Source organism: Myodes glareolus, chromosome X, assembly GCF_982192425.1.
Source record: "Myodes glareolus chromosome X, mMyoGla1.1, whole genome shotgun sequence".
Classification (NCBI taxonomy): Eukaryota; Metazoa; Chordata; class Mammalia; order Rodentia; family Cricetidae; genus Myodes; species Myodes glareolus.
In genome coordinates this window covers 26,561,005-26,570,239 of record NC_142053.1, presented here as the reverse complement: position 1 = coordinate 26,570,239, position 9,235 = coordinate 26,561,005, and positions in this window count along the sequence as shown.

Genomic DNA, 9,235 nt, shown 5'->3' with positions numbered 1-9,235 from the left:
TTTGGGTGGAGTATTCTATAGATGTCTGTTAAGTCCGTTTGATTCAATACCTCCAATAAATCTCTTAATTCTCTGTTTGGTTTCTGTCTGATTGACCTGTCCATTGGTGAGAGAGGAGTGTTGAAGTCTCCTACTATTAGCGTGTGTGGTTTGATGACTACCTTGAGTTCTAGAAGAGTTTCTTTTACATATGTGGGTGCCTTTACATTAGGGGCATAGATATTCAGGATTGAGACTTCTTCCTGATGAGTTGTTCCTGTTATGAGTATGAAATGTCCATCTCCATCTCTTCTGATTGATTTTAGTTTGAAGTCGATTTTGTTAGATATTAGAATGGCCACGCCCGCTTGTTTCTTAGGTCCATTTGCTTGGAAGACCTTTTCCCAACCCTTTACTCTGAGTAGGTGTCTGTCTTTGTGGTTGAGGTGTGTTTCTTGTAAACAGCAGAATGTTGGATCCTGTTTTCGTATCCAATCTCTAAGTCTGTGCCTCTTTATAGGTGAATTGAGTCCATTGATATTAAGAGATATTAATGACCATTGGTTGTTGACTCCAGTCATTTTTTTGGTGGTAATAGAGTGTATGTGTTTTCCTTCTTTGAATTGTGCTAGTGAAGTGTCGCTAGATGTCTGAATTATTGTAGTCAGTGTTGGCAGTGTTGGATTCCTTGGGATGTAATTTTCCTTCTAGTATTCTCTGTAAGGCTGGATTAGTAGTTACATATTGTTTAAATTTGTTTTTATCCTGGAATATTTTGTTTTCTCCGTTGATAGTGAACGAAAGCTTGGCTGGGTAAAGTAGTCTGGGCTTGCATCCATGGTCCCTTAATTTCTGCAGTACCTCTATCCAGGACCTTCTGGCTTTCATGGTTTCTATAGAGAAGTCTGGTGTAAGTCTGATAGGTTTACCTTTATAGGTTACTTGACCTTTTTCCTTTGCAGCTCTTAATATCCTTTCTTTAATCTGACTGCTTTGTGTTTTGATTATTATATGGCGAGGGGACGTTTTTTTCTGATCCAGTCTATTCGGTGTTCTGTATGCTTCTTGCACCTTCATAGGAATATCCCTCTTTAGGATGGGAAAGTTTTCTTCTATAATTTTGTTGAATATATCTTCTGGACCTTTGATCTGCAATTCTTCTCCTTCTTCTACTCCTATTATTCTTAGATTTGGTTTTTTTATTATGTCCCATATTTCCTGAATGTTTTGTGATGAGAATTTGTTGGATTTGCTGTTTTCTTTGGTCAGGGCGTTTATTTTCTCTATGGTGTCTTCATAATCTGAGATTCGTTCTTCTATCTCTTGCATTCTATTGGTTAAGCTTGATTCTGTAGTCTCTGTTCGTTTACCTAGATTTTCCATATCCAGCCGGCCCTCGGTTTGTGTTTTCTTCACTGCCTCCATTTCAGTTTTCAATTCTTGCACTGATTCCATTACCTGTTTGATTGCTTTTTCTTGGTTTCCCAGGGTATCATTTACGAATTTACTCATTTCTTCAAACTTTTTGGTATATTTGTCTTCCATTTCTTTACTCATTTCTTCCATTTTTTTGTTATATTTCTCTTCTATTTCTTTAAGTGAGTTATTCATACCCTGTTTAAGAGACTCTATTGCTTTCATAATGACACTGTTTTCCACTTCTTCCGGAATAGGGCGTTCAAGTCCTTCTGTCGTAAGATCGCTGGGATCTGGTGTTTTCATGTTGTTTTTCAGATTGTTGGAGGAATTCTTGCCTTGGCGCCTGCCCATCTCTTCCTTCAGATGCTCTCCAATGGCTCTTCCCTCCGCTGGGTCTTCTTCTACTGGATTAGTATCCCTTGCTATCCAGGAATCACTTTGCCTGCAGTCTTAGCTAGCTGCAGGCAGGCTATTAGAACAAAGGGACTTCCTTCCCTTTGCACTCACCACCTATCCAGACCCGTGGTGCCCACCCTGGCTGAGATGGAGGAATTTAAGCCCTGAAAAAGGGAGAGAGGAGGGGAGGGGTTCGAGGCCAAAAGCTGGGATGGCGTAGCAGGAGAGAGGGATTAGCTGGGGGAAGCTGCCCCTTTGGAGTAGCCAGGGAGATAAGGATGGCGGGAATATTGTGTGTCCCCTCACCGGTCCACACACTTACCCCTGCACAGGATCAGAGCCCCTCGCTGGTCAGAAGAGTCCCTGCCTGCGGTCTTAGCTGCTGCAGGCCGGCTCCACAGGTTTCAATCTTATCTCTCCTAATCTAAATCTCTAGAGAGGATCCTCCTTGACTCAGTAATGAACTAAGTAGCTTTCCTTTGAGGTGTCCCTGATATTTCATACTCCTTTGCATATAAGAGAGGTGAATAGGGAGTATAGGGCTTAGGGTAAAGTTTTGTATGTTTTCATCATAGTCATTCATGACTTTAACTGTCTTTCTATCTTGGATGAATTGTGTGTGGCGTGTGTGTGTCTGCTCACGTGCTTAAAATCTAATAGAGATTAATTAAATAGAGAGTTTTGAAATTTCATGTGGAAGTTGGGAAAGTATCTACCGTATATCATAGAATGAATGAACATCTCCGTTTTCCCAAGAGTGAATAAGTTTTTCAGGAGAGTAACTTCCAGTTTTACAGTCAAGAGAGTCCTAGGAAACCAGGGCAAGTTTCTTAATGTAGTCCTTTTTTAATAATGCGCACACAAATGTGCACACATGGATACGCACACACACACAAACCCATTTTGTATATATGAGCATTTTGCCTGCACGGTATGTCTGTGCACAGCATGCAGTACCCACAAAGGTCACAAAAGAGCATCAGATCTCCTGGGACTGGAGTTTGAGACAATGATAAACTGCCATTTGGGTGCTAAGAACTGAACCTCTGCTAGACAGTGGTGGTGCACACCTTTAATCCTGGCACTAAGGTTACAGAGGCGAGTGGATCTCTGAGTTCAAGGTCAGTCTTGTCTACAGCTTGAGTTCTAGGACAGTTAGGGCTACATAGAGAAATCCTGTCTCAAAAACAAACCAGAACTTGAACCCCAGTGCACTAGTTGCTCTTAATCTCTGGGCCATCTTTTCAGCTTCTAATTTAATTTTTTGTGTTTTTCTTTTCAATCCAAAACAGAATTAAACAGATAGTGTGAAGGACTATTACATTTCATTGTTTAAAACAAAATTTTAGGAGTTCAAATGCAAATAGAAATATGGTAAGATGGCAATGTTAGTTAGAAATGGAAAAGAAAACAGAAACAACAAAACAGTGTACTATGTTCATTTTTTTTCAAGACAGGGTTTCTCTGTGTATCTTGGACTGTCCTGGAACTTACTCTGTAGACCAGCTGGCCTTGAACTTACAAAGATCCTCGTGCCTCTGCCTCCCTGAGTGCTAGGATTAAAGGCCTACACCACCACGGCCACCCGGCTCAGAGTACCATTTTTATATATGTCATAGGAGATTGTGTCTTAGAAGCCACACTGCATTTAACAAAGTATTTACCCCCAAAGAGTTGAAGACCTAGCTGACCAAGCTTATTGAAGCATCTGGTTCGAAGGTCACATGGGGGCAATAAATTATAACATAATCAGTTTGGATGTTCAGTGAGGCAGGACAAGTAGGCTAGTGGGGGCCTTGAAGTGAGTACTTCAGAGAAGGGTGGTGAGGGACATTAGCGCGTTTGCAGCTGTCTTTTAGTGTGGCTATAGGTCACTTTTACATGGAGGAATGGGCGTACAGGTGTGCAGGCTTTTAAAGCAAAGGCACAGGACAATAAAGCACTTGCTACAACACCCATGCTGATAGAGAGTTGAACTTTGTGGTCTCATATTCCTATTCAGTTTTATTGATCTTTGAACTTTCAGATTCATTTCAAATATGTTTATTGTTCACATCTAATTCATTTCTGTATTAAGGTATTGTATAAGATTATCCCTGGGGAGACATGAACTGACATCTACTCAGTCTGGGTAGGAACTGTTGGCAAATCAAAGTAAGATTTATCACCGAGGTCGAATTTGGTGAACTGTTGCGTTTCATTGGGTTACTTACAGGGAAAATGATGAGAGGTTAATTACAAGAGCAGAAACGACTCCAAGGCAGCTGTATCCCCAAAAGCCCACTCTAGCGTGGGTAACTCATTACAGCTAGAAGCCAGGAGCACACTGCCCAATCTGTAGGCAGCTCAGCAGGTTGGAGAGTGCCCTTTCCAGATAGTCCAATTGGTCTGAGCTTCTATTAGTACATCTGGTCTCTGCCTTTTTGAGATAGCTCAGCTTATTTGGGGATCTTCTAGGCAGCTCAGCTAGTCTGAGAGGGTTTCTCAGCAGTTCTTATTGCTTACATGTGTTTGAAATGGTGGGGGTCCAGTGTATCTGGCCTGTTTGGGGACCCCCTGAAGCTTTTGTATTATTTCCTGAGTGTAATGAGCCGGATGAATTGTTTTACACCCTTTAGTACATCCTGTGCTTTTAAGGGATTTCCTTCCTAGATGGAGGTTGATTTGGTAGGGAATGGTTACGAGACATAAGGATAACCAAACTTCACGGTATTATCATGAGACTTTAAAGAAGACTTAGTACTATAAATCCTGGTATATAAATTTCTCAGCAAATTGTTGTTTTTATTTCCTTTGAGACAGTATGTTTCTATGTAGTTCAAACTTATCATAAATGGAGTAGTAGCTCTAGTAGCCTTGAAGTTAAGACCCTCCTGCACCACCTTACTAGACTTGCAGGCATGAACTACCACATTTAACAAAGCAAATGGTAAGATTGTGACAGTTCTTGAAATGTACGTCAACTGTGTATGTGGAAAGTATGCAGCTTTCTACTTCCATGACTGCAGCCTGAGCCTGTTCCCCTACAGACTGGCTAACCCACCCCAGCTGCTAGTTCATAGTCACCAGAGCTCACAGTGCTCCTGAGTCCAGCTTTTTCACATCTATCTTGTTTCTTTCATTCTGCATCACTCCAGTTATGCCAATCCCAAAGTCTTACAGATTGTAGAAAGGTACTTTCCTAAATTGAAATTTAAAAATATAACTCTTTGCCTTTTTTTAATATACAGAAGTGGTTTTACTTTTCTAAAGTGAGTTTTCTTTTTTTTCAAGATTTATTTCCTTATGCATATGAGTGTTCTATATTTGCGCGTATGCCTGCATGACAAAAGAGGACATCAGGATGGCTGTGAGCCACCTCGTGGGTGTTGGGAGTTGAGCTCAGAACTCCTGGAAGAGCTGCTACTGCTCTTAGCTGCCAAGCCATCTCTCCAGCCCCGGGAATTACTTTTTAAACAAACAAAAAATTGATCAGATTCTGGGAACTGGAGTTTTGGATGCTTGTGAGCCGCTATATGAGTTCTGGGAAATTAACGCTGGGTCTTCTGCAAGAAGCAATTCACTAAACCGCTAAGCCTTCTCTTCATCCCCTAATGTTTGTGAATTTATTGTAAATTTTAAATCATAAATGTAATTTTTTAAACCAATGCTAGATTTCATAGGAAACATAGTACTGAATTAATAGACACAACTATTTCAATTTTCTTCATAGCTGTTTTTGACAAGCCCTCAACAATAGCTTTTTTCTTGTTCAAAATTTAAATTGTAACTATATAAAGTTATACAGAATTTACAATTGTTTAGTATAACATTCTCCCTCATATTGAAATTTATTAGGACAAATCTCTGAGTTATTCAGGATGTAGCACTAAGTCATTTTTATGAAATAGACTCAACTAATTGAATTTAAATTAGAGGCTATAAAACATAGCCATTGCATATGAGTATTTCTAAGTTTTATTGTTTAAAATTCATAGTGTTTATGATTTGGCATTCATGTCACTAACTTAAAATATTTTATAAGACTTTAGAATGCAATAGAAGATAATGGAATAGAAAGGCAGTTAAGTGTATGAACTGTTGAAATTAAGTAGACTGGTTTGAGTATTGATTCCCATACTATATAAAAACCTTTTGGCAAATTAATCACTGTAACTTATCTAAGCCTCAGTGTTTTCATCTTTGTAATAGGAAAATAGTCGCTGCATCATAGTATTGTCAAGGAATGATAAATCAATTGAAATGAGTCATAAATAGCATTATAACACAAAACTAAATTAGTATTCTGCTACTACTTCTACTGCTATTTTCCTGTTGTTTCTCTTCTATTCCTTTTCAAAATTATTGTTTCATGTGTACTACTTTTCAAAAATACTTTATTAATTCTTTGAGAATTTCATACTTTGTATTTGGAACATATTTACCCTCTTCCCCTTTTCATATCTACCCACTTGTTGACTAATGTATAAGATGGTAAAAAAACAAAAACAAAAAAAAGAGTTATCTTTTCCTCCTTTCCTTTGCCTTAGAGAGTAATTGTAATTGAGGCATTACTAATTGTAGTCTTATTTGCTGGAGCTGTCAGGGAATCATCATTCAGAAAATACATTTTCCCTGGACAACACAACTTACTATAGGAAGGAAGGAAGGGAATAAAGAAGCCTCTAATCTTGTAAGGATAAGGACAGCTAGGAAAATATGGGTAGAGTACGACTGGCTTCCTACAGCAGAGAAAAAGAGAGTTCATGATGAGAAGGGACAAAAAGAACAAATGAAAATAAAATTTGAGTCTATAAAAGATGGAGGCCATCAACTGCCAGTTATGGAAAGGGTAGGGGTTGCTGGGGAGGGTAGAGTCAGTTTATTCAAGGTTATATAGCCAAGGTGCCCATCTTCCCAGAAACAAGCTCTCACCTAGGCTCCTGTTAAAACCCCAAATGAATGCCAGGTGGTGGTAACACACACCTGCAATCCCATCACTTGGCAAGCAGAGGCAGGAGAATCTGTGAGTTCGAGGACAGCCTGGTCTACAGAGAAAGCTTCAGGACAGCCAGGGCTGTTACACAGAGAAACCCTATCTTGATGAAAAAAAAACCAATATAAAAAAACCCTAATGAACTATGTTGGTCACATGAAAAATTCATAAAAGTGGAGTAATTTTTATTCTTCTCTTCCTCCTCTTCCTCCCCTCCTCCTCCCCTCTCACATAAACACACCCTTCATAAGGTTTCAGGTTTTTCTGTTGTTTTTACAAAATAGAAACATTGATTACTGTTCTGGGGGCTAGGAAGTTCAAGATCAATGTTCTAGCAAAGTTGATATCTGGTGAGAGCTTCCTGCATTTCAAAATGACACCTTGCTTCTATGTGTCAGGGGAGAGGCAAGTAACTGCCTTGCGCCTTTGCTATGTCTTATTCATTCTATTCATGAGAACGCCAGCATTGTGGTCATCTAAATCCACCCAGATGAATGGTTCAGATTTGATGTGAGAATTTTAGGGGGACATGGGCATGCAAATATTTTCAGTAAAAATGGTCAGATAGTAAATATTTTAATCTTTGAGAGACACCTGGCCTCTACCACAGCTATTCAAATCTGCCATTGCCCTGTTAAAACTACAATATATAAACAAATGTTTGGAACTGTGTTTCAGGAAGCTTGTTTGCTGTCAGATCCTGTGATGGCTATTTGTGATTGTCAGCTTGATTCCATGTGAAATTAACTAAAACCCAAAAATGGAGGGACACACCTATGAGGGATTTTTGCTTAATTTGAAGTGTGAAGATCTACATCTGCCTTAACCCAGATCTTTGACATGGAAAGACACATTTTTAATTGGGATCTTTTAAGCTTGAAAAACCCACCTCTAATCTAGGTTACACCTTCTACTGGAAGCCTATATAAGGACATGGAAGCAGGAAGTTTTTCTCTTTGCCTACTTGCTCTTGTCTTGCTAGCAAGTCCATTTCTTCATTGGCATTAGAGCCTACTTCTTCAAGATTCCAGGATATACTGAAGACCAGCTGAAGCCAGGCAGTAGTGGCTCACGCCTTTAATCCAGCACTCGGGAGGCAGAGGCAGGCGGTTCTCTGTGAGTTTGAGGCCAGCCTGGTCTACAGAGCTAGTTCCAAGACAGGCACCAAAGCTACAGAGAAAGCATGTCTCGAAAAAGCAAAAACAAAACCAAAAAAAGACCAGCTGAGATTTCCAGAATCATAGGCAACCATTGTTGAACTAACTGAACCACAGCCTGTAAATCATTCGAATAAATCCCATATCTCTCTCTGTGTGTGTAGGTGTGTGTGATATATAAACACACACACACACACACACACATTCCATACATGCGTCTAAGCACACACATATATTCTATAAGTTCTCTTACACTTGAGAACCCAGACTAAAACAAACCCTATCTGAAGTAAACCATAGTTTACCAGGTTTATTCTTCACCACATAGGCCAGGACCACTGGCTACTGTCTCCTCCACATGCCGAACTCTTACCTGCTTAAGTGTCTCAGAGGATCTTACAGAGAGCTTACTGCCTCCCACTTCCAACTCTCTCCCTGGATTGTCTCCTGACTAGTCACTGCATAACAGTGTATCCATGGAGACCGTGAATTAGGATCATTCCGTGTTCTTTGGTCCTGAGAATAGTTTAGTGCCTAAAAACAGGTGGTTTCTCCATTGACTGCTAGAGCTAGCTTTCTGAGATGACGAGCAGTATTGCTTGCAGATTAAGTCTCCACATTGGACTGAAGGCGTGGAGGAACAGTGCACACTCCTTTTTAAGAAAAGACTGCAGATCTGTGGTTATCAGCTGAGCTGCCTATGAGTTGGGGCTCACCTTCTCTTTGAGAACGTGGCTTCTGCTTCCTCTACTGAGGATCTGTGGCTGGAATTGATGTTTGCTTCTAGCTTTTCTCAGAGACACTTCTGTCACTTTTCCATGCTCGTTTTTTCATCATGTCTTTCTTTGCCACATTATAGGAATTGAACAGGTTGCACTTGGATGGGAAAATAAAAGGAAGAGGACATGGCTACTCCTCAAGTATGGAGTTTTGTTTTTATTGTAGATATAAGGGAGGAAGCAGGGAGAGGGAAGAGTCCAGTCTGAACACGGCCGGCAGACCAATCTAGACCATGAGAGGAGAGAGGAAGGAGGGAGAGCATAAAGAAGAGCCACCAACTAAGAGGCTGTCTGGTCCAAGAGGCCAAAAAGAGTAAAAGGTGGACAAAAAGACCTGGTAACCACAATGGTTGGATTGCATTGGGCAGGACAGCCCAGCCCCTGGACTGGAAAGTTCATGGTAGGGGGCAGAGTATGCCAGCTAAGGAGAGCAGGGAAGGGTAGATGAGAGGTTTTGGATGGAGGAAAGGAAAGGAAGAAATGGTGTAATGTAAAAATCTTTTAGCCAGGCAGTGGTCGCACAAGCCTTT